Consider the following 25,089-nt stretch of genomic DNA (forward strand, 5'->3'; position numbering starts at 1 on the left):
ATGTCAGGTGGATCCCGGTTGGGCACTTGCAGGAGTGTCTGACTGCCTTCCCACTTATAATTTTGGAAAAATAGAAAAAAAAGTTATGGCCATGTAGAGCCAAAAGGAACAAGATCAAGTGTAGTTTAGTAAGACAATAGGTTCAGACAATATTTAAACATAGATGAAGGGGAGGTGTGTGTGTAGGAACTCAGCATTGTTCATCCTCGGGGCCTAAGTCTGGCATTCAGTAGGTGTGAGAGGTTGTAAGGGTGAGATGGTTCTGAGTAGCTGGGGTATGAGATGACCTGAAGATAGAAATTTGAAGTAATGATACAAGGTGTCCTACAGATGGCTGTAAGTTTGTATTCATGTAGGACTCGACAAGGGAACAGAACTCTGGAAAAAGCAAGGAAAGGTTCAAGCTGAGTCAGAGAAACAATCCTCTGACCAGCCATGGTGTCCCTGACAGCATCAGATAATGGTTCTGAGAACCCACCTCATGACAGTGATGTCGGGGACTGAAGGGGATGCGATTTACACACAAAATCAAGCCCTGCTATTCTGTTTCACCTCCCACCTTTGAAGAAGCCCTGAGTCCTGGGCCTCAGTTACCTGCTGGATAAAATGAGAAGGTTCAGCTGGGTTAGTTAACTATCTTCTACTCCAAAGTTCTTTGCATATAATTTGGGAAGGAGAAATGGCAGGTGCCATGGGTTTCTGCAGATTTCTGTGCAGTGTTCTCTGTCCGGGCCTCAGAGTGCATCTCTCCCAGGATGATCTCTCCAGGGAGCACACTCCATTCCCTTTGGTTTGTTCCTTACTGAAACTTTTATACTTGGACATGGTAATTGCTGGCCTTGGTGGAAAAGAGGTTTGAGGGATGTGAAGGCCCTTAAATCCACTTTTATTAAAAAATTTATTGATTGATTGTAGAGAGACAGGGTTGGGGGGAGGAGCGGGAAGTATCAACTGGCAATAGTTGCTTCTCGTATGTGCCTTGACCAGGCAAGCACAGGGTTTCAAACCAGCACCTCAGTGTTCCAGGTCAACATTTCATCCACTGTGCCACCACAGGTCAGGTTAAATCCACATTTAACACACACCTGGAATGTGGACTACATTCGGCTACATGCTAGTGATGGGAAGATGAAGTGGGGGTCCCAGCACATTATGTGCTTAGGCATGAATGGGGAAGAGAATTGTACAACACCTAGCTGAGAACACTGTTCTCAGCCCTGTGCTTATACTAACCAGGTGTGCTTTAGTGGTCTGGTGGAGGGAGTAACCTGGTATTCCAGGGCAGAGAGGTTTCGTCCCTCACCCACCGGCCCTTTATTAAGGTGTTCCTTTCTACTATGGGTGTTGTTCTGGTAGAGGGTCATGATTTCCAGGGATGTTTTAGTGTCCCTTGTAAAATTATCCTTCCAGATAACAGTTTGGCCTCACTGTAATTCAACTGTCTAGATCGCTATTAAGTGTGAATCACTTATTAACAACAGGTGAAGGCCTGGGTCCTCAGAGAAGGGCTTCCCCCTTTGGCATTAGGTTGCATTAGGTGTCCTGAAGTTCCCCTCCCATTCCAAGACTGGTTCCGGGTCTTCTCTACCTTGTTAAGATTGCAGACTCCTGAGATCAGGGGCTATGTCTCAGCTACTTGGGATTCCCCCGCTAAGCTGAACTCCAAGGCCCCAGAAACATGGCTGTCACCCAGGTCAAACAGACGGGCCACAGTGTCCCTCTGGCTGAGGCCTCTTCACCCAGGTTAAACAGACGGGCCACAGTGTCCCTCTGGCTGAGGCCTCTGCTATCAGAAGCTGGTATTCTGGGCCTGACCAGTGGTGGCGCAGTGGATAAAGTGTCAACCTGTAACACCTAGGTTGCTGGTTCGAAACCCTGGGCTTGCCTGGTCAAGGCACATATGGGAGTTGATGCCTCCTGCTCTTCCCCCTCCTTCTCTCCCTCTCTCCTCTGTAAAATGAATAAATAATAATAATAAAAATTTAAAAAGAAGCTGGTATTCTGTACTTAGGGGCACAGGGAGAGTTTTTTGTTCTGTGGGGGCACCCAGATTTTTAAAACTTAGTTGTAGGGTTTGATGAACTCCAAAAGGGAGGGGCTCTGGCCCATAGCTGGAAAGGCCCAGCCTTCTCCCAGCATGGTCAAGATTGAGTGGGGCCTGACCTGTGGTGGCACAGTGGATAAAACGTCAACCTGGAATGCTGAGGTCTCCAGTTTGAAAACCTGGGCTTGCCTGGTCAAGGCACATATGGGAGTTCATGCTTCCTGCTCCTCCCTCCTTCTCTCTCTTAAATGAATAAATAAAATCTTAAAAAAAAAAAAAAGATTGAGTGGGACCTTCCCTGTCCTTGGGCACCAAGTCCAACTGGGGCAAGGGGGCTGTTTTCTTCTTCCAAAGAAAGAAGAAACAGGCGGGAGATGAGCGAAATACCCATGGCTGCCAACCTCAGCAGAATGGTGGGTGTGAGGGGCACTGAGCCTCTGTGAGTACAGATGGCCTCAGGCACAGGCTTCCCAACTGTGGCCTTCTGCTCCCCCTACAAGAAGACTCAGTATCCCTGGGATGGAGGATGGCCTTGGTGGGCTCCCAGTGAAGCGAGGCACCCCTTTAACTTGTTCTCACAGCTCTGCAACATTATGATTCAGTATCTATATTTCATGCTCACCACTGAAAGTCTAGTTTCCTTCCATTACTACATATTTAACTCCCTTTTATCCAATTTGCTCTCCCTGTACTCCCTCATCCCCTTTTAATTTTTTTTTAAATTTTTTATTTATTCATTGTAGAGAGGAGAGAGAGAGAGAGAGAGAGAGAGAGAAGGGGGGGAGGAGCTGGAAGCATCAACTCCCATATGTGCCTTGACCAGGCAAGCCCAGGGTTTCGAACCGGCGACCTCAACATTTCCAGGTCGACACTTTACCCACTGCGCCACCACAGGTCAGGCCCCCTTTTAATTTTTAAAGGAAACTCCATACGGTTTTCCACAGGGGCTGCACTAATGTACATTCCCACCAATGGTGCATGAGGGGTCCCTTTCCTTCACATTCTGGCACTTATTTCTTGTCTTTTTTATAATAGCCATTCTAACAGGTGTGAGGTGGTATCATTGTGGTTTTGATTTGCATTTCCCTAACAGTGATGTTGAGCATCTTTTCGTGTGCCTGTTGGCCTTCTGTATGTTTTCCTTGGATGTCTATTCAGATCATCTGCCCATTTTTTAATCAGATTGGTTTTTTTGATGTTGAGTTGCATATTAATGTGGCTATTAATCCCTTATTGCAAGTATCATTTGCAAATATGTTCTCCCATTTGTTAGTTGCCTTTTTGTTTTGATGATGGATGGTTTCCTTTGCTGTGCAAGAAGCCTTTTAGTTTGATGTAGTCCCATTTGTTTATTTTTGTCTTTGTTTTCCTTGCCTTTGTAGTCAAATTCACAAAGACACCACTGAGACCAAGGTGCAGAAACTTAGTGCTTTGTTTTCTTCTATATATTTTATTGTTTCAGGGCTTACATTCAAGTCTTTAATCAATTTTGAGTTAATTTTTATGTATGGTGTCAAATAGCAGTCTGGTATTATTCTTTTGCGTGTGGCTTTCCAATTCTCCCAACATCATTTACTGAAGAGACTTTCTCCATGGTATATTTTTGGCTCCTTTGTCTTGAGTTAGTTGCCCATATATGTGTGGGTTTATTTCTGGGATCTCAATTCTGTTCCATTGGTTTGTGTCTGTTTTTCTGCCAATACCGTACTGTTTTGATTACTATAACTATAGTATAGTTTGAAATCAGGGAGTGTGATACTCCAGTTTTGTTCTTTTTCTTCTTCTCAAGATTGCTTTGGCTATTCAGGGTATTCATGTCAAACCCAAACTTTTAACCCTCATGCTATACTGCAGCCTCACATGTATCACAAATGAACTAATCATTATGCAGCTACTTGTTTCAAGTGTGTCTCCCTAGTTAGAAGGGTTCCCCAGAAAAGAAATTGTGCCTGTTACATTCCCCACTGCATCTCTGACACAGTGGGAGGTTAAGAAATTTGTGTCACATTAAATCATTACCTGTGGGTGACTGATTCTGGTGGTCCATCTCCGGGTGCTTGCTTTGCGGACCCAATGGGGAGTCAGTCCGTTTTTCTGGAAGCAAAGCCCTGGCTTTGCAGACTTGCCTTAGGGGTGCCTAATTTTTACTGGCAGCCCTCCTAGATCCAAAGGCACCAGCTGGTGGCCTGCAGCCAGAATCGGTCTGCAGGCATGTTGTGTTAGGCTCATGCTGTGTTTTAGGTGTTTGAATTAGTTGATAATGAATTCCACTTGAAAATCTAATTTCAGGCCTATCCTGAAAAACGAAGATCTAGCAGCACTGGCTCACATTCCCACCTGGACACAATTGGCAGGCTCTGGGCAGCTGCTGCCCCCTTGTGGTAGAACGTGCGCTCTACAGCTCTCCATGCCTTTTGACTGGTGGGCCCTCCCTGCTTTAGGCCTCGAGTTTGCAGGATTTCTGACATGATGACAGCCACTCCATCAGTCAGTTTAACTTTTTTCTTAGATCCAAACTCCGGTCAGTACAAAAGGTATAATAAACAGTGAACAGTAAAATAAAGTGACACCCTCAACCCCTCTTCCACAGACATGCTGCATTGTCACCTCACATGGGCCAGACACCAGCTGGGCATCAGAGTCACATGGCACTTTTTCAGAATTCAGAGACCCAGGACCCTCATTAGACCTTTGGAGGTAGAATTTATAAAATTAGAAGCTAGGTGTCCAGATTGTTTTTTGGTTTTGTTTTTTTGTTTATTTGAGAGAGGAAGGAAAAGAGGGAGAGGAGAGAGGTGAGAAGCATGAACTCGTACTTGCTTCAGTTTAGTTGTTCATTGCTTGCTTCTCCTACATGCCTTGATGGAGGAGGTCAAGCCAAGCCAGTGACTCCTTGCTTAAGCCACCGACTTTGAACTTTAGTGACTTTTGTGCTCGAGCCAGTAACTTGGAATTATGTCTATGATCCTGCACTGAAGCCAGTAGCCCTACACCTAAACCGGTGACCTCAGGTTTTGAACCTGGACCTCAGCGTCCCAGGTAGATGCTCTATCCACTGCGCCACCACCGGTCAGTTTAGGTGTCTAGATTTTTTAAAAATTATTTATTTATTCATTTTAGTGAATAGAGACACAGAGAGAGAGAAGGGAGGGAGAAGCAGGAAGAATCAACTCCCATATGTGCCTTGACTGGGCAAGCCCAGGGATTTGAACCGGCGACCTCAGCATTCCAGATGGTGTCTAGATTTTTTTTTTTTTTTTTTTTTTCATTTTTCTGAAGCTGGAAACGGGGAGAGACAGTCAGACAGACTCCCGCATGCGCCCGACCGGGATCCACCCGGCCCGCCCACCAGGGGTGACGCTCTGCCCACCAGGGGGCGATGCTCTGCCCATCCTGGGCGTCGCCATGTTGCGACCAGAGCCACTGTAGCGCCTGGGGCAGAGGCCACAGAGCCATCCCCAGCGCCCGGGCCATCTTTGCTCCAATGGAGCCTTGGCTGCGGGAGGGGAAGAGAGAGACAGAGAGGAAAGCGCGGCGGAGGGGTGGAGAAGCAAATGTGCGCTTCTCCTGTGTGCCCTGGCCGGGAATCGAACCCGGGTCCTCCGCACGCTAGGCCGACGCTCTACCGCTGAGCCAACCGGCCAGGGCGGTGTCTAGATTTTTTAAAAAGCCAACTGTGCTTTCTGTTGCTCAGCCAGGCAGAGACTGCCGTACTTAAGATGTGATGTCCCAAACCCAATTCCTGCTCTTCATTTCCCCAGAGTCTAGTAAAGTTGAACCCAGAACTCTAGCCACTGAGGCTACTGTTCAGAGTTGTGCAGACTGTGTGTGGCCCAGGGCACCCCACTAAAGCCTGAAATCTGGTCATCCCTTTGAACCAGGGCACATATTAACATCACCTAATGCCCCAGAGGAGCAGGCACCACTTTCAAATTTACCGTATGTTGGGCAGATAAAATATATTATGCTCACTTAGTTAAAGATGGCGCTGCCCACGTGGAAGCCCATTGCCCAGGTGATATTAATGTGTGTTGGGGGTGGACTGTGGGCAGGCAGGATCCTTGTAGCCTGGGGCTTGGTTTTAGGACTAAGCCTTTCCCACCCTTTTTTTTTTTTTTTTTCATTTTTCTGAAGCTGGAAACGGGGAGGCAGTCAGACAGACTCCCACATGCGCCCGACCGGGATCCACCCGGCTTGCCCACCAGGGGGCAATGCTTTGCCCCTCTGAGGTGTCACTCTGTTGCGTCCAGAGCCATTCTAGCGCCTGAGGCAGAGGCCACAGAGCCATCCCCAGCGCCCGGGCCATCTTTGCTCCAATGGAGCCTCGCTGCGGGAGGGGAAGAGAGAGACAGAGAGGAAGGAGAGGGGGAGGGGTGGAGAAGCAAATGGGCACCTCTCCTGTGTGCCCTGGCCAGGAATCGAACCCGGGACTCCTTCACTCCAGGCCGACGCTCTACCACTGAGCCAACCGGCCAGGGCCTTTCCCACCCTTTTTGATGTGGGGTGGTGCAATCCCATCATGCCTCAGATAAGTGACTTTGTATCAGAGACTTCCCTATTTTGTATATTGGATTAAAGGTTTTGATTTCTGCACTATAAAGTGGGGCAGACCGGGAGCTTGCTCTCTCGGTTCCTGAGATTAGCATTAGAGAAGAGAGCAAAGGCCACGTGGAGGAGGCCAGGAGAAGCAGCCAAGATGGTGGAGTACTGAAGGAAAAGCCAGTTTGTGCAGAGTTTGTGCAGGGAGAAGGAAAGAGTTGGGGAACAGAGGTTAATAAGTCTGGTGAGCTAGAAACCTTTGATTCTAGGAAACTCGGATAAGTCAGTAGCTTTGTGAGCACTGAATGTGAGTGGGTTTTGGAGCCCAGTGTGTGTTTTTACTTGCCCACTGGGTACAGGCTAGGATTAAAGATGATGGCCCACCACTTCTTGGCTCCATTGTTTCTTTACCGACTGTACAAATCCAATGCGAACCTTATGGGCTGGGCAGCTGTGATGGTGGTCCTGACTACTGGCTTTATACTGTATCAGCCATTCAATGCAATACAGGCAGACTTGTGCTATGATGTTGGGGCACAGACAGGCTCCTCATCCCCCAGGCCCAGGATGCCTTTCTATAGGAGGTGACGTTTGGGCCAAGTTAGGCATAGAGGTTAGGAACAAAGAAAGCACGCCTGTACCCTGTACTTTCCTCTCCCAGCTCACCCCACCCCACAACTCCCTGTGCTCTTCAGGGTCAGCTGATGGCGACACTATAACCATTCACATCAAGAAGGCCCTGGAAGCCTGACCAGGCGGTGGTGCAGTAGATAGTGTCGGACTGGGGTGCGGAGGACCCAGGTTCGAGACTCCTAGGGCGCCAGCTTGAGCTCGGGCTCATCTGGTTTGAGTAAAAAGCTCATCAGCTTGAGCCCAAGGTCGCTGGCTCAGTAAGGGGTTACTCGGTCTGCTGAAGGCCCGCGGTCAAGGCACATATGAGAAAGCAATCAATGAACATCTAAGGTGTTGCAACGCTCAACAAAAAAAACTAACGATTGATGCTTCTCATCTCTCTGTTCCTGTCTGTCTGTCCCTATCTATCCCTCTCTCTGACTCTCTGTCTCTGTAAAAAAAAAAAAAAAAAAAAAAAAAAAGAAGGCCCTGGGAGACAGGCTGCGGGGGCAGGAGAGGTCTGACATCATTTGGACCAGTGTGTCCGTGTCCAGCTTGAGGCTGTTTTGGGTTGACTGGCCTGGTATCCAAAAGTACCTGCTTGGAGGAGCAGGGATGCAGGCGAATTGTTTCTTCTGGAATGTCTCCTAAGGGGCTCTGCAATGCCAGAGTCTACCTCTCAGCAGCCTGAATCAGTGCTGCCGTCCACAAACTGTTGCTGGTCTGGGAGGAGATAAGTACAGAAATGGAAAGTAAGTATTTAGAGCCTGACCTGTGGTGGCGCAGTGGGATAAAGCGCCGACTTGGAACATTGAGGTCGCCAGTTGGAAACCTTGGGCTTGCCTGATCAAGTCACATATGAGAATTGATGCTTTCTGCTCCTCCCCTTCTCTTTCTCTCTCTTCTCTCTCTAAAATGAATAAGTGAAGTCTTAAAAAAAAAAAAAGTAAGCATTTAGAAACTCAACAATCTTAAAACATCTATTGAATACTAGTAAAGGCTAGTATTTTGCATCTTTTATTTACTTTTATTTTCTGAAACAAATATATCCTCAAGATTTTATTGTCACGTAACAAAACAAAATATGAAACTTAGAACTACATCACTTGGCCCTTTCTCCTCTTATCTCCTTCTCAGTTCAAAATGCTTGCATTGCTCAGTAGCCAGCGTTCTCATAGATCTGCAGTTGGGCTTAACACACTCAAACCTCAACACAATCTTCTTAGTAGTTTTATTTTTTTATTTTTTTTTATTCATTTTTTAGAAAGGAGACAGAGAGGGAGAGAGAGAGAGAGAAGGGGGGAGGAGCAGGAAGCATCAACTCCCATATGTGCCTTGACCAGGCAAGCCCAGGATTTCAAACCAGCGACCTCAGCATTTCCAGGTCAACGCTTTATCCACTGCACCACCACAGGTCAGGCCTCTTCTTAGTAGTTTTAGTGTTTTTGTGGAAAATTGGCTTAGTCTGCCCACCGTAGCCGTTCTGCTTCCTGTCATAATGCTGCTTTCCCTGTGCATACAGACAATCCTTGCCATATTGTTACTTTGTGGGGTTGATGCCTGCCACATCTCCAGAAAGTCCGACAGATTTTAGGAACGTTTACTACATTTGCGAGAGCACTATCGGCATGGAAAGCTGTTTCTTTTATTTTCATCAAAAATTGTTATTGTAGCCTGACCAGGCCGTGGCGCAGTGGATAGAGCGTCAGACTGGGATGCAGAGGACCCAGGTTCGAGACCCCGAGGTCACCAGCTTGAGTGCGGGCTCATCTGGTTTGAGCAAGGCTCACCAGCTTAAACCCGAGGTTGCTGGCTCGAGCAAGGGGTTACTCGGTCTGCTGAAGGCCCATGGTCAAGGCACATATGAAAAAGCAATTAATGAACAACTAAGGTGTCACAACAAAAAACTGATGATTGATGCTTCCCATCTCTCTCCATTCCTGTCTGTTTGTTCCTCTCTGTCCCTCTCTCTGACTCTGTAAAAAAAAAAAAAATTGTTATTGTAAAATATACGTAACATAAAACGTGCCACTTTAACCATTTTAAGTGTACAATTCAGTGTCATTAAGTACCTTCACAGTGTTGTATAACTATTATCACGATCTAGTATATTTCTTTAATTTTTATAAAACTATATTAGCCTGACCTGTGGTGGCGCATTGGATAAAGCCATCCTGGAATGCTGAGGTTGTCAGTTCAAAACTATATTCTTAGCAGATAATTTTTTTCAAAAATTAGTTTGAGAAGCAATGGCCTAAATCTTGATCTATAGGCGTCTGTAAGCCTCAAATGTTTGGGGGAAATAGGCATCTAACTGGAGGGCTTGGTGCATTGTTTGGCTTCATCTCCTCAAACTGTTGAGATTTGCCCCAGAGAGAGGCGTGGGCTGAGGAGTGGAGGGATGGGCACCACGCTGGAGGGGAGGGCAGCAGGCATTTTGCTGCCTGGGGCTGGGCAGGTGGGGGGGTCTCCCTGGGCAGGGCTCCTGTGGCAAGAAGGCCAGATGAGAGCCTGCAGCGTGTCCTGGCAGGGTTTCCTCCTGACTCAGCCCCGGGAGGCTGGGAGGGGCTAGTTTAGAATTCCAAGAATGCCAGCTCCAGCTGGAAAGGCCCTTGCGTCTACTGTCTTTGTTTAGAATGAAGAACTTAAGTCCAGAGAGAAAGAAGGACTTGCCCAACATGACAGCCAGTTAGTGGTGGTCCCAAATCTAGGCCTCTCAATCCCCAGGCAGAAGTAGAGCAGAGCTTTTTGGAGTCACACAGAATGGGATTCAAGTTCCAGTGCTATTAGCTAGCTCGTCAGGGACCTTGGGCATCCGTACCTTCACCTGTAAAATGGGGACAATCCCTCACAGGCTGGAGGAATGTTGAGCCTGTGCTAGGTTTAACAAAGCACTTCGCATAGCGGCTGGTACTCGGGGAGATGGGTAAGACAAGTCAGTCCCCTGTCGCTTCCTGCCCAGTGTTCCTGCCATTATTCCTCACTACAGATGAGGGGACAGGGAGGCAGACCTTTCTGCAGACTGAAGGGAAAAGGGCTCATGATCCACCACACCAGCTCCCTGAGTGTTCCTCCCCAACTCGCCATCTCTCTGTGCTTGACTGTTCTGCTAACTCGGCATTGCAGAGAAATTTTTGTTCTTTCTGGGACTCAGAGCATTTATAAAATAAGGAAGTTGAACCAGAAGAACTCAGGAGTCCATTTTGGGAAAGGGTTGCTAAAGTGTGGATGCTTAATATTTCTGTATATTTTCTGGGAGAATCAAACTCCCAGCATGTCAGACTGGGCTGCCACTGTGTTACTAGCCATGCTCTGTTTTTGCCTCTCTCTGCTCTTTCTTGCCTCCTCCTGTCTCCTGGCTAAGGTATTTTGAGTACTTACTATTTGCTGTGCACTGTATATGCATTTTACATATTTCATTGTATTAAATACTGAAAACATCCATGTGAAAGTCAATACTATTCTTATTCCATTTTCCAGATAAGGAAACAGGTTCAGAGAGGTTACAGCACTGACCCATAGCTAGTGAGCGGCAGAACCAGCAGGCGGTGTTCTCAACACCATTCCCCAGATAGTCAGGTCCCATTCTGGTCTGCATCCAGCAGGTTCAATATGGCAGTGCTCACGTCCTCCCTCCTGCTTTCTCCAGATGGACTCTGACTCCCATCCTAGAGATGCTCGCTGGCAGGATCACTTGGACCAGGGATTCCCAAACTACGGCCCGGCCCGTGGGCCGCATGCAGCCCCCTGAGGCCATTTATTGGCCCCCGCCGCACTTCCGGAAGGGGCACCTCTTTCATTGGTGGTCAGTAAGAGGAGCACATTGACCATCTCATTAGCCAAAAGCAGGCCCATAGTTCCCATTGAAATACTGGTTAGTTTGTTGATTTAAATTTACTTGTTCTTTATTTTAAATATTGCATTTGTTCCCGTTTTGTTTTGTTTTTTACTTTAAAATAAGATGTGTGCAGTGTGCATAGGGATTTTTTCATAGTTTTTTTTTATAGTCCGGTCCTCCAGCGGTCTGAGGGACAGTGAACTGGCCCCCTGTGTAAAAGTTTGGGGACCCCTGACTTGGACAGTCAGGGAGGAAGATTTGGCTGTTGGTGGGAAGATGATCACTCATTGGTTCCAGTTTCTGACTTGTCCCTTCCCACCAATGTCCTTCCTCTCTTTTCTCTTTAGATGGCTAAGAGCAGGAATATCCCTTACGGGACTACCCCAAACAAGCCTCTCTATTCATTCATTCATTCATTTGGTGAACAAATACTGAGTTCTCCTACATGCCAGGCACTTTTTCAGGCCATGGGGACACTACGATGCACACAGCGGATAAGGCCCCTGTCCTCATGAGCTCATATTCTGGTTGAGGAGACAGGCAAAAAGATTATAATGAGTGCAGTAGAGATAATGAAAACGGGTGATGGTGCTATGGAGGAGGGTGAAGGTCTCTATAGGTAAGGTGGGTAGGGGGCAGTGTATTCCTGGCAGAGGAAACAGCTGGTACAAAAACCTAAAGGCAGGTTCTAGCAGTTGTGAGGACGGAGCACAAATAAGGCCCACATGGCTGGCCTGACCAGGCGGTAGTGCAATGGATAGAAGGTCAGACTGGGATGCAGAGGACCCAGGTTCGAAACCCCCATGTCGCCGGCTTGAGTGCTGGCTCACCAGCTTGAGAGCGGGGTTGCTGGCTTGAGCGTAGGATCATAGACATGACCCCATGGTCGCTGGCTTGAGCAAGGGGTCACTCTGCTCTGCTGTAAACAGCCCCCCATCAAGGCACATATGAGAAAGCAATCAATAAACAATGAAGGAGCCACAACGAAGAATTGATGCTTCTCATCTCCCTCCCTTCCTTCCTGTCTGTTTCTATTTGTCTCTGTGACATTAAAAATAAATAAATAAGGCCCCCATGGCTGGATCAGGTGAGCAAGTGGGTTCAGTACCAGGAGGGCACAGCCACGTAGGCCTGTGGGGCCAGGATGAGGAGTTGCGCTGTATTCTCTGTGTGATGAGAAACCTTGGGGAGCTTTAGGCCAGAAGTGACATAAAATTATTTTTGAAAAAGAGGAGAATGGATGTAAGAGGAGCAGGAGTGTGGCAGGGAGGGATGAGCGTATCTTGGACTAGGGTGGAGTCAACAGGATGGGGAGACCAGGTCAGACCCGGGATCTATGTTACAGTGAAGCGAACAGGATATTGATGGACTAGGTGTGGACCGTGGGGTGAACAATGACCCCTGGATCTTTCACTTGAACAGCTGAATGAATGGAGGTGCCACCTATTCAGATGAAGAAGCCTCGATAAGTAACGTGTGTGGGGGGCAGGGGGTGGAGAGAAGCAATGTGTCCATTTAGCCAATGTGGCAGATCCTACTGCATCCATTCTCTCCTTCCTTATCGCAGAAGCCTGGAAGGGGAAGGGGAGTGTGTGTGTGTGTGTGTGTGTGTGTGTGTGTGTGTGTGTGTGTTAAATGTTGACCTGTCTGCCCCCTCCTCTATCTTTTGCTCTTTTCCCATCCTCCTTTTTCCTGCATGGAGACATGCGACTAAAGGTACAGCAGCCATACTGTGATTATGAGGGTCAAAGCCCCATGATAATTTGGCTGGGCCTGAGAGAGATATGGAGCCTGGTCCTTGATAATATCACTGAGCTGACATACCAGTCTTGGATTGCCTAACCCTCTTCTTCTTTTTGTTTCTCCACAGTACAAATGGTCTTTATTGCTTGTAACGAGAAGTAGAAGAGAGGAGGGAGGAGGGGATAGGACAGCTCTGGCTCCAGAGGTGGCTCCAAAGACTTTGTTTCCCCACTTCAAAAGCCCACGTTCGCCCTGGCCGGTTGGCTCAGTGGTAGAGCGTCGGCCTGGCATGCAGAAGTCCCGGGTTCGATTCCCAGCCAGGGCACACAGGAGTAGCTCCCCCTCTCCTTCCTCTTTGTCTCTCTCTTCCCCTCCCGCAGCGAGGCTCCATTGGAGCAAAGATGGCCTGGGCGCTGGGGATGGCTCCTTGGCCTCTGCCCCAGGTGACAGAGCGAGGCCTGGAGGGGCAGAGCATCGCCCCCTGGTGGGCAGAGCGTTGCCCCTGGTGGGCGTGCCAGGTGGATCCCGGTCGGGCGCATGCGGGAGTCTGTCTGACTGTCTCTCCCTGTTTCCAGCTTCAGAAAAATACAAAAAAAAAAAAAAAAAAAAAGCCCAGGTTCTTGTTATTAGAGGCAAGTGAATCCTTTTACTTGTTTAAGCCACTGCCTTATGTCTTTTCATTGCTTGCTACTGAATGCAGTTAGTATAGCTATGGAGTCATGTTGAGTTTGAGATTTTGGAGGATGAGCCAAAGCTCATTCCTTCAAGAAATATTTATTGAGCACCTACTATTTAGATCATGGGTCCCCAAACTACGGCCCGCGGGCCACATGCGGCCCCCTGAAGCCATTTATCCGGCCCCCGCCGCACTTCCGGAAGGGGCACCTCTTTCATTGGTGGTCAGTGAGAGGAGCATAGTTCCCATTGAAATACTGGTCAGTTTGTTGATTTAAATTTACTTGTTCTTTATTTTAAATGTTATATTTGTTCCCGTTTTGTTTTTTTACTTTAAAATAAGATATGTGCAGTGTGCGCCTGACCTGTGGTGGCGCAGTGGGATAAAGCGTCGACCTGGAAGTGCTGAGGTTGCCGGTTCAAAACCCTGGGCTTGCCTGGTCAAGGCACATATAGGAGTTGATGCTTCCAGCTCCTCCCCCCTCCTCTCTCTCTGTCTCTCCTCTCTCTCTCTCTCTGTCTCTCCCTCTCCTCTCTAAAATGAATAAAAAAAATAAAAAAAAATAAAAAAATAAAAAAATAAAAAAAAAGATATGTGCAGTGTGCATAGGAATTTGTTCATAGTTTTTTTTATAGTCCAGCCCTCACGGTCTGAGGGACAGTGAACTGGCCCCCTGTGTAAAAAGTTTGGGGACCCCTGATTTAGATGCTAAGATTTCAGCAGTGAATAAAACAGGCAACGACGCCTGACTGGTGGTGGAACAGTGGATAGAGCATCCACCCGGGGACACTGAGGACCCGGGTTCAAAACCTTGAGGTCACCAGCTTGAGCGTGGGCTCATCTGGCTTGAGTGCAGGCTTATCTAGCTTGAGTGTGGGATCATCGACATGATCCCATGATCACTGGCTTGAAGCCCAAGGTCACTGGCTTGGCTGGAGGCCCCCTGGTCAAGGCATGTATGAGAAGTAATCAATGAACAACTTAAGTGCTGCAACTACTAATTGATGCTTCTCATCTCTCTCACTTACTGTCTCTGTCTCTCGCTAAAAAAAGAAAAAACAAACAAACAAAAAACAGGCAAAAATGCCTGCCTTTGAGGAGTTTACTCTCTGGTGTAATCTAGAAGCCAGACCTGACTTCTGTACGTTTTCATTTGATCCAAAGGTGGTATGGTTTGAAGTAAACATGTGATAGGGAGGAATGTGACGTGTCTATTCTCCTCACCTAGCCATTATTTTAGCAAATCATAATGGTCAACATATTTCTTTCGTGCTTTTTTTTTCTTTTCTATGAGCCAAACACAGGACTGCATTCCTCTCTCTGAGGGAGGTGTTATTATCATCCCCGTTTTGCAGGGATGTTATTAGCCCCATTCACACAACTAATAAGTGGTTGTGCTGGAATGTGGACCCAGGGCTTTAGGATTTCAGAAATTGCACTCGCTCACTGACTCCCTGGGCAACCACTTTTTTTTTTTTAATTTTATTTATTCATTATAGAGAGGGGAGAGAGAGAGAGAGAGAGAGAGAGAGAGAGAGAGAAGGGGGGAGGAGCAGAAAGCATCAACTCCCATATGTGCCTTGACCAGGCAAGCCCAGGGCCCCGAACCGGCAACCTCAGCGTTTCCAGGTTGACGCCTTATCCACTGCGCCACCACAAGTCAGGCCACTTTTTTTTTTTTTTTTGACAGAGAAAGAGAGAGTCAGAGAGAGGGACAGACAGGTAGGAAGGGAGAGAGAGAGATGAGAAGCACATTGTTGTAGCACCTTAATTGTTCATTGATTGCTTTCTCATATGTGCCTTGACCATGGGGTTACAGCAGACCAAGTGACCCTTTGCTCAAGCCAGTGACCTTGGGCTCCAGCCAGTGACCGTGCGGTCACATCTATGATCCCACACTCAAGCTGGGCGACCCATGCTTAAGCTGATGAGCCTGTGCCCAAACCCACGCTCAAGCCAGTGACCTCGGGATTTCGAACCTGGGTCCTTCCGCATCCCAGTCCGACACTCTACCCACTGCGCCACCGCCTGGTCAGGCTCCCCCCGCCCCCTCCCCGCAACTTCTTGGCCCTTGTTTCCTGCACTCCTTTTAGTTGTTCTTTGACAGACCACTTTTTGATTTCTCCTTGCTTTGGACAGGGACCATGTTCCTTGTTCATTTTGTCAATTCTAGGCACCTAACAAGGGCCTGACATCCTTCATTCATTCATCCCACTTTTCAAGGAGATTTTTCTGCATTAAGTGCTAGGAATACAGGACAAGTCACAGAACAACACACCCAGCCCAAGAGAGGGACAGGCAATGAATAGGCATCACAGTGTGATGGGTATTGGTAGTGTATCAGAGGGGCCAACAGAGACACAGAAAAGGACAACCAAGTCAGACCAGGGAGGTGGGGACCAGTCATGGAGGGCTTCCTGAAGGAGGAGTCAACACCTGAGCTGAGCCCAGAGAAGAAGCAGGAGTCGAGCAGGTAACAAAGCAGTGCTGGGTGTTTCAGACAAAAGGAATAGCACACAGAAGGCTGAGAGAGGTGAGGTGACAACATGTGGGGGTGACTAGACTACGGTGCGGAAGGAGGGAGTAGGGAGGCATACAGCTGGGAGGTCACACAAGACCTTTCAGCCAGAACAAGTTAACTTGGATTTGATTTGGTAGGCACTGGGGAGCCACCAATGACTGATGAGCAGGATAGGTCTGGGCACTCCCTACTTGTTGATGGAATATATGCATGAAAAGAATGGTAACAGTGGGGTTCCAGGCACATGTCCTGCAAGGAGGGAGGTTAAAAGACCTGACAGTGGAAGGACAAGCCAGGCAGATGTCTGAACACTAGCCAACTGGTTCTCTCACCTTCTCCTCCCTGCCTGGGCTACCACCACTACTCACTGAGACCTTTAGGGGAGCCTCCATACCAGCCTCCACGGCTGTGCTGGCCCCTCTGGCTCTTCCCTCTGCCCAATGCCTTTGCTGCCTCAGCTACATCCAAATGGAAGAAGTTGCTGCGCTCATCATCCACATTGGCTCTGGCACATGCAAAGCTGGCTTTAGTGGGAACAGTGACCCCAGAGTGTCAGTGTAAACGTGGGACAGGAAAGATAGGTGGGGGATGATCTCAGAGCAAGAGTAGCGTCCTGACCCTAAGCGCTGCACTGAATGTGGCTGACATGGAGAAAGATCTGGCATCATACCCTCCACCGCAGCTTCAGGGTGCTGGAGGAACAACCTGTTCCCTTTACCAAAGCTCCGCTGGACTCCGAGGCCGACAGAGAGAGGATGACCCAGACCAGGCGTGAGACCTTCAATACCTCCCATGTGTGCTGCTGCCCAGGGTGACCTCCCTGTGTGCCTCCAGGACCTCTGTGGGCTCCAGAGTGGTGCCATGCTCAGGGTCCAGTAATGACAGAGTTACGTCCTGCCCCACAGCAGCGTCTGCACTTGGCTGACCATGACTTGAGAGAGGACCTCACGGAAGACCTCAACAAAAAGACGTTACAGCCTCACCATCCTGCTGTGAGGTTGTCAGTTTGTGACTTGGAGGGGAAGCTGCGCTCTGTCACTCTGGATCTGGAGCAGGAGGTACCCCTGCTGTGTTCTTCTCCTCCTGCTGCCTGGAGAAGGGCTTTGAGCTTCTGATGGTTAGATGGTTGCCCTTGGCAACAAGAGGTCCAAATGTCTAAAGCAACTCCTCCAGTCCTCTTTCCTGGGCTTGAAGTTTGGTAGCATTTTATGAAACAACTTTCAACTCTGTCCTGAAGTGTGTGCTTGATATCCTAAAGGACCTGTGTGTGCCCTCACAACACGATCCGGGTGCCAACAAAACCCAGGACAACATCATGGCAAATGAAACAATCTCTGTCCAGCAGATGTGGGTCAGCAAGAAGCAGGAGGAGGAGTTGGGCCCATTTCCTGTCCCCTGCAAATGCCTCCAAATGATGTAACTGCAGAGTGTTTGTTGCATGAGTTCGTTCACAAGTATAATTTGCCTGGCCTCGTGCAACTGATACAAGCATTTGAGAAAAAGCCTGTCCCTGATATTGACAGAAATAGCAGCCCTGGGTTGTAAAGTAAATTAATCAATTAGTGTAAGTCAGATCCTGCCACCTCACTGCTCAAAAACATTGGTGGACTCTGTAGCATTAAGCCCCAAAGCCAGAGTCCTTACCACAGGAAGGCCCCTGAAGGAAGCTCTGATGTTATCACTTCCACTCCTCCCCCTGACATCCTCAGAATGCCAGCCAAGACCTTTCCCTTCAGGGCTTTTATATTTGCTGTCCTCTCTAAGCACACACACGTCACCTTATCCAAAGCAAGGCCTTCCCTGTCCACCCTCTCTAAATAGGCATCTTCCTGCCTCCAACACCATGCCCTCTTTCCTCAGCTCGCCTCATTTTATTCACAGTGTTCATATCTATTTTCTTCCCCCTATTAGGAGAAAGGTTTCCTGAGGCAGAGACTGTCTGTCCTATCCTGTGTCCCTGGCACCTGGAATAGGGCCCAGCACACAGTAGGCAAGGTGCTCCATAATTATTTCGTAAGGAGGCTGTCTGGCCCCTGGATGCGCCCTGTGTGGCCTGTCTCTCCCCCCCCCCCCCCACTGCCATGCTCTCTGTCCCCAGCTTCGTGGCACTATGTCCCCCACCAGCTGTCAGGGGAAAGTGGAAATTTCCACTTGATGATGGAAAAATAGCCATGTTCCCCCGCTGGGCTGGAGAGACTTGAGAGGAAATTTCCATGAACTGTGTCTGGCAGGCTGACAGAGTGTCCGGGTGTCCGGGGAGGGGCTGGGACTCCTGCACCTCTGTGCCCGCCCCCTGCCCAGACTGGAGGGTGGCGTCTGTTTACAGATCTGAAGATGAGGGACTCCAGCTGGCCTTCTCCAGCCTGCAGGGGGGGGGGGTCCTCGAGGTCCGGAGCCAAGGATCTTTCATCACCAAGTTCCATCCCTCCTTTTCCAAATGGAGAAACGGAGGCCTAGAGAGGGGAAGCAAGTTGTCCCAGGTCACACACAAAGTTTGGGACAGACAATGGACTCAAACTCACTGCACTGCCTGGGTGTTGTGTTTATGCTTCTCTTCCTTTCCCTCCCTCCTACCCTCCCACACTCCAACTTATCTTTCCCAAGTGCTACTTTGAACCAGCCCGCGTCCCAGGGAGCTCTGAGCTCCCAACCCTGCAACCTCAGGCTCTCTGAGGCTGTGTCATTGCCACTGCCTCCCGTCAGACGGCCAGAGCTGCCTGCCCCTCCTCCCCACACCCTGTACCTGCACTGACTCTGCTACATATTTAAAATTCCCAAAGCCCAGGTGGTTCTCCATACCAATTGGATCAGAGTGTCTGGGGGTGGGGTCCAAGCATCAGTATTATTTAAATGATCCCTGGCTGATTCCATTTGCAGCCAAATTTGGAAACCACTGTTTTTGCCTTGATTAATGGCACTTCCACCTCCTGTTTGTTGGTCCCCAGGCTGCAGATCACCATCACCTGCTGGCTTTTATTTTTCAGATCTACTTTCTGGATGAGTGAGCCTGCGTCTCCGGACAGACCTTTGCTGAGCAATCCTATCTCTTCACCAAGCCCTGGCTGGATGCTCGATTGGTTAGAGCAGGTGTGGCCAACAGTTTTTGCCCCCGGGCCAGATTAGAAAGAAAACTTTTTTCATGGGCTGGACAAAATATTAAAATTAAAAAATGTTAAATACAAAAAAGATTCATTTAAGTAAACAAAATTTTATTACATAATTTGTTTATAAATAAATGTAAGTGAATGAAAAAATTTAATATACAATATTATTTTAATGAAAATATAATTACGTACTCACAGCAGCCCGGCCCATGCAGGTTCTCATTGGATTTGGACAGTCGGTAATGAACAACAGAGCCACAAACTGGTGGGCCATTAGCTTTAATCCTAGCTTGCACCCAGCGGGCAAGTAAAAACACACACTGGGCTCTAAAACCCACTCATTCAGTGCTCACAAAGCTACTGACTAATTCAAGTTTCCTAGAATTAAAGGTTTCTAGCTCACCAGCCTTATTAACCTCTGTTCCCCATCTCCTTCTCTCTGCACAAACTGGCTTTTCCTTCAGCACTCCACCATCTTTTTTTTTTTTTTTTTTTTTTTTTTGTAATTTTCTGAAGCTGGAAATGGGGAGAGACAGTCAGACAGACTCCCGCATGCGCCCGACCGGGATCCACCTGGCACGCCCACCAGGGGCGAAGCTCTGCCCACCTGGGGGCGATGCTCTGCCCCTCCGGGGTGTCGCTCTGCCGAGACTAGAGCCACTCTAGTGCCTGGGGCAGAGGCCAAGGAGCCATCCCCAGCGCCTGGGACATCTTTGCTCCAGTGGAGCCTTGGCTGCGGGAGGGGAAGAGAGAGACAGAGAGGAAGGAGAGGGGGAGGGGTGGAGAAGCAGATGGGCGCTTCTCCTGTGTGCCCTGGCCGGGAATCGAACCTGGGACTCCTGCACGCCGGGCTGACGCTCTACCACTGAGCCAACCGGCCAGGGCTCAAGAACTTTTAATAAGTTTACAGAGTTGTATAATTATCATCACAATCTAATTTTGGAACATTCCAACATCCCAGAGATCGCTGATGCCTATTTTCACCCCTATCCCTGGCAATCACTAATCTACTTTCTGTCTTACAGATTTGCCTTTTCTGGACATCTCACATAAATGAAATCATGTGGTATGTGTTTTTTTGTTTGCTTGTTTGTTTTTTGCTATCTGGCCTCTTTCACTGAGCATAATGTTTCTGATGTTCATGACACGTATCAGGACTTTGTTCCTGTTTATGTCCAAACAATAGTCTGTTACATGGATATGCCATATTTTATAAATCTATTTATCATTGATGGATGTTTTAGTTGTTTTCACTTTGAGGGGCTATTATGAATCATGCTTCTATGAACATTTGTGTATAAGTCTTTTTTTTTTTTTACAGAGGCAGAGATAGACAGGGACAGACAGACAGGAACGGAGAGAGATGAGGAGCATCAATCATCAGTTTCTCGTTGCGTGTTGCGACTTCTTAGTTGTTCATTGATTGCTTTCTCACATGTGCCTTGACCGCGGGCCTTCAGCAGACCGAGTAACCCCCTGCTGGAGCCAGCGACCTTGGGTCTAAGCTGGTGAGCTCTTTGCTCAAGCCAGATGAGCCCGCGCTCAAGCTGGCGACCTCGGGGTCTCAAACCTGGGTCCTTCCACATCCCAGTCCGACGCTCTATCCACTGCGCCACCACCTACCTGGTCAGGCTGTGTATAAGTCTTTGCATTGGATGTATGTTTTCTTTTTCTTTTTCTTTTTTTTAATTTTTTAATTCATTTTAGAAAGGGGGGGAGAAGGGGGGGAGGAGCAGGAAGCATCAACTCCCATATGTGCCTTGACCAGGCAAGCCCAGGGATTTGAACCGGCAACCTCAGCATTTCCAGGTGGATGCTTTATCCACTGTGCCACCACAGGTCAGGCGGATGTATGTTTTCTATTCTCTTGGGTAGATTCCTATGAATGAAATTGCTGGGTCATGTGATAATTGTGTTTAACTCTATGAAAAACTTCTAAATCGTTTTCCAAAGTAGCTGCACCAATTTTACTTTCCCATCAGCAATGAATAAGGGTTCTAATTTCCTCACTTCCTGACACTTATTTCTTTTCTTTTTAATTATAACCATTTTAGTGGGTGTAAAGCTGAAACTTGTTGTGGTTTGATTTGTATTCCTATAATGATTAATGATGCTGAGTTTCTTCTTATGTGCTTATTAACCATTTGTATATCCTCTTTGGTGAAAAGTCTATTCAAATCCTCTGTCAACTTTTTACTTAATTATTTATATTTTTATTGAGTTATATCCTAGATAGAAGTCTTTCAACAGATATGTGATATTTGGAAATATAAATATAAGTCTATCTTTTTTAGTTACTTTTTCATAATGTAAAGGTTGATTTCTATACTCTCAATTCTGTTTCATTGATTTATATGTCTATTCTGATGCCAGTACCACAGTGTTTTGGTTATGTAGTTCGATATTATCTTTTGAAATCAGGAAGTGAAAGTCTTCTGCTTTGTTCCCCATTTTCAGAATTGTTTTGCCTATTTTGTTTTTTTATTTTATTTTATTTACTTATTTATTTTCTTTTTCATTTTTCTGAAGCTGGAAACAGGGAGAGACAGTCAGACAGACTCCCGCATGCGCCCGACCGTGATCCACCTGGCATGCCCACCAGGGGCGACACTCTGCCCACCAGGGGGCGATGCTCTGCCCATCCTGGGCGTCGCCATGTTGCGACCAGAGCCACTCTAGCGCCTGGGGCAGAGGCCAAGGAGCCATCCCCAGCGCCCGGGCCATCCTTGCTCCAATGGAGCCTTAGCTGCGGGAGGGGAAGAGAGAGACAGAGAGGAAAGCGCGGCGGAGGGGTGGAGAAGCAAATGGGCGCCTCTCCTGTGTGCCCTGGCCGGGAATCGAACTGGGGTCCTCCGCACGCTGGGCTGACGCTCTACCGCTGAGCCAACCGGCCAGGGCTTGTTTTGCCTATTTTGGAGTCTTTGCATTTTCATATAAATTTTAGGATCAGCTTATTGATTTCTGCAAAAAAATCTGCTAAGAGTTTGATAGGGAGGTAGTCAGGAATTAAAATAGTTGACATTTATTTTATTTTATTTTTTAACATTTTCTTAATGACTCAAGATCACTATTTTTTTTAATGTTTATTGTATTAATTTTAGAGAGAGAGAAGAAGGGAGAGAGGGAGAGAGAGACAGGAACATCTATCTGTTCCTGTATGTGCCCTGACTGGGGATTGAACCAGCAATCTCTGTTCTTTAAGATGATGCTTCAACCAACTGAGCTATCTGGCCAGGGCGAAATAGTTGGCATTTATTGAACAGTTACTACATGCCAGGCACTGTGAGCTCTTTACATGTATCATGTAAAGAGTAATGTCACTTACTCCTCGTGCAAACTCTGTATGGCAGGGATTATTAATGTGTTTTGAAATGAGGAGATAGATATCCAGAAAGGTTACATAACTTGCCCAGGGTAACATAGCTGGTAAGTGGTAGAGCTAAGGTGTGAACCCAAGCAGTATATACTTTGCTGCCTTCAATGAATTACGCCCTTGTTTTGGGGAAAGACAGGAATGTGTTTAGGATAGTTCAGGTATCCACATTCAACCTTTCTCTTACTTTAAGTCCGTCAAAGCCCTTCTTGGTGGTCTGACTTGTGAAGCCTTTGACTCATTTTAAGTACTTGACTTAAACCTGCCCAAGAATCCAGTCTCCCAGGAGACCCTGTTCCTCTAGGGCTGAATCTGTCCCCTGGGAGGACAGTGGGAGGATACACAGGTTACCAAATAGATTCCCCTTCCAGGATTGGAAGGATCGTGGGGCTCTGGGCTCCTAGCATAGTGGAGTCACTGCACCTCACCCAGGTGGCCCGAGCTGGGGAAGGGAGGATAGGAAAGGGAGGTGCCCTTGGCTGTGCCAAAGGAGTTGGAGCAGAACAGGACAGGGAAGAAAGTGTCCTGGCCTCTCAGCTTCATTCCTTGATACCAGTACTGTGTAGCAGATAGGAATTGGGCTTGGATCTAGGCTTACCCCTAGCCAGTGAGTGACCTTGGGCAAGAGGTGTCCTCCCAAGCCTATTTCCTTATCCACAAACTGATAACGACAGAACCACCTCATGGACCTACAGTGCATGTTAGGGGCTTTACATCAGGCCTAGCACATGGCAGGTGCTCCACAACTGATCACTGTTCTTACTTTTATGATTTTGACATTCAGCTCTCAAATACCCACAGCCAAGATTCATGGTTAAGTGACTCTTCTCCCCAAGCACAACTCCAGGTCCATTTCCTAGAGCTTGAACACATCATTTCTCCCCTCTGGGCCTCAGTTTTTCTATCCATAAAATAGGGTTCATCATACTCCCTTCACAAGAATGCATAAGGCAAAATGAGATAATATAACAGTCCCAATGGCCCCTTTCTGAGCCTGTTTCCCAATTTGTAAAGTGGGTTAATAGGATTGTCTGAATCAAAGGAGGTAATCATGGCAACTGCTTAGGGCAGGGGTCCCCAAACTTTTTACACAGGGGGCCAGTTCACTGTCCCTCAGACCGTTGGAGGGCCAGACTATAAAAAAAAACTATGAACAAATCCCTATGCACACTGCACAGATCTTATTTTAAAGTAAAAAACAAAACAAAACGGGAACAAATACAATATTTAAAATAAAGAACAAGTAAATATAAATCAACCAACTGACCAGTATTTCAATGGGAACTATGCTCCTCTCACTGACCACCAATGAAAGAGGTGCCCCTTCCGGAAGTGCGGTGGGGGCCGGATAAATGGCCTCAGGGGGCCGCATGTGGCCCGCGGGCCGTAGTTTGGGGACCCCTGGCTTAGGGAATACCTGTGCACATAGGAAGAGCTTAATAAACTAGCTTTATTTGTTTGTTTGTTTTTGTTTTTACAGAGACAGAGAGAGAGTCAGAGAGAGGGATAGATAGGGACAGACAGACAGGAACGGAGAGAGATGAGAAGCATCAATCATTAGTTTTTCGTTGCGACACCTTAGTTGTTCATTGATTGCTTTCTCATATGTGCCTTGACTGCGGGCCTTCAGCAGACCGAGTAACCCCTTGCTCGAGCCAGCGACCTTGGGTCCAAGCTGGTGTGCTTTACTCAAACCAGATGAGCCCGCGCTCAAGCTGGTGATCTCGGGATCTTGAACCTGGGTCCTCCGCATCCCAGTCTGACGCTCTATCCACTGCGCCACCGCCTGGTCAGGTCAATAAACTAGCTTTAAAAGTAAGCCCAATACAGAGGAGGTGTTCCAAAAATGGAAGCTGGAGCCAAGTCCCTTCCAAGTTTAAAATTTTTATTCACTATAATAGAATACATTCCATCTATAGAACATAATCTTCATAATGTCCCTACTTGTTTTCATATCTTATACTCTACCTTTTCTAAATTTAGATTTATTTTTATTTTTATTTTTTTTAGCTATCGAGAGAGTGAGGAGAGAGACAGGGACAGATAGGAAGAGAAACATCAACTCACAGTTATGGCACCTTAGTTATTCATTGATTGCTTTCTCATATGTGCCTTGACTGGGGGGCTCCAGCTGAGCCAGTGACCCCTTGCTCAAGCCAGTGACCCTGGGTTCAAGCCAGTGACCCTGGGCTTCAAGCCAGCAACCATGGGGTCATGTCTATGATCCCAATCTCAAGCTGATGACTCTAGCAATCAAGCTGGATGAGACCGCATGCAAGCCAGTGACCTCAGGGTTTTGAAACTGGGTCTTCAGTGTCCCAGGCCGATGCTCCATCCACTGCACCACCACCTGACCAGATTGATTATATTTTCTTTGCTACTTTTCCTACCAATGGAGATTTAACTAATTTCTCTCTTTTTTAAAAGAATATATTTTATTTATTGATTTTTAAAGAGAGGAGAGAGAGAATGGGGGCAAGGAGCAGGAAGCATCAACTCCTAATTGCTTTCTCTTATGTGCCTTGACCAGGCAAGCCCTGGGTTTTGAACTGGTGACCTCAGCATCCCAGGTCGACCTTTTTTCCACTGTACCACCACAAATCAGGCAAGAGATTTAACTAATTTCTATGTTTTTTCCT

General features: G+C 47.5%; 1 protein-coding gene and 1 pseudogene across 3 annotated transcripts in view; one reads left to right on the forward strand and one right to left on the reverse strand.

Moving 5' to 3' along the window:
* PAQR7 (progestin and adipoQ receptor family member 7) overlaps positions 1-25,089 on the forward strand; it is a 146,136-nt gene that overhangs the window by 107,099 nt on the left and 13,948 nt on the right. The window lies entirely within an intron of this gene.
* On the reverse strand, positions 8,293-10,781 carry LOC136330073 (large ribosomal subunit protein eL42-like; annotated as a pseudogene).

The sequence above is a fragment of the Saccopteryx bilineata genome, chromosome 3, assembly GCF_036850765.1.
Source record: "Saccopteryx bilineata isolate mSacBil1 chromosome 3, mSacBil1_pri_phased_curated, whole genome shotgun sequence".
Taxonomy (NCBI): Eukaryota; Metazoa; Chordata; class Mammalia; order Chiroptera; family Emballonuridae; genus Saccopteryx; species Saccopteryx bilineata.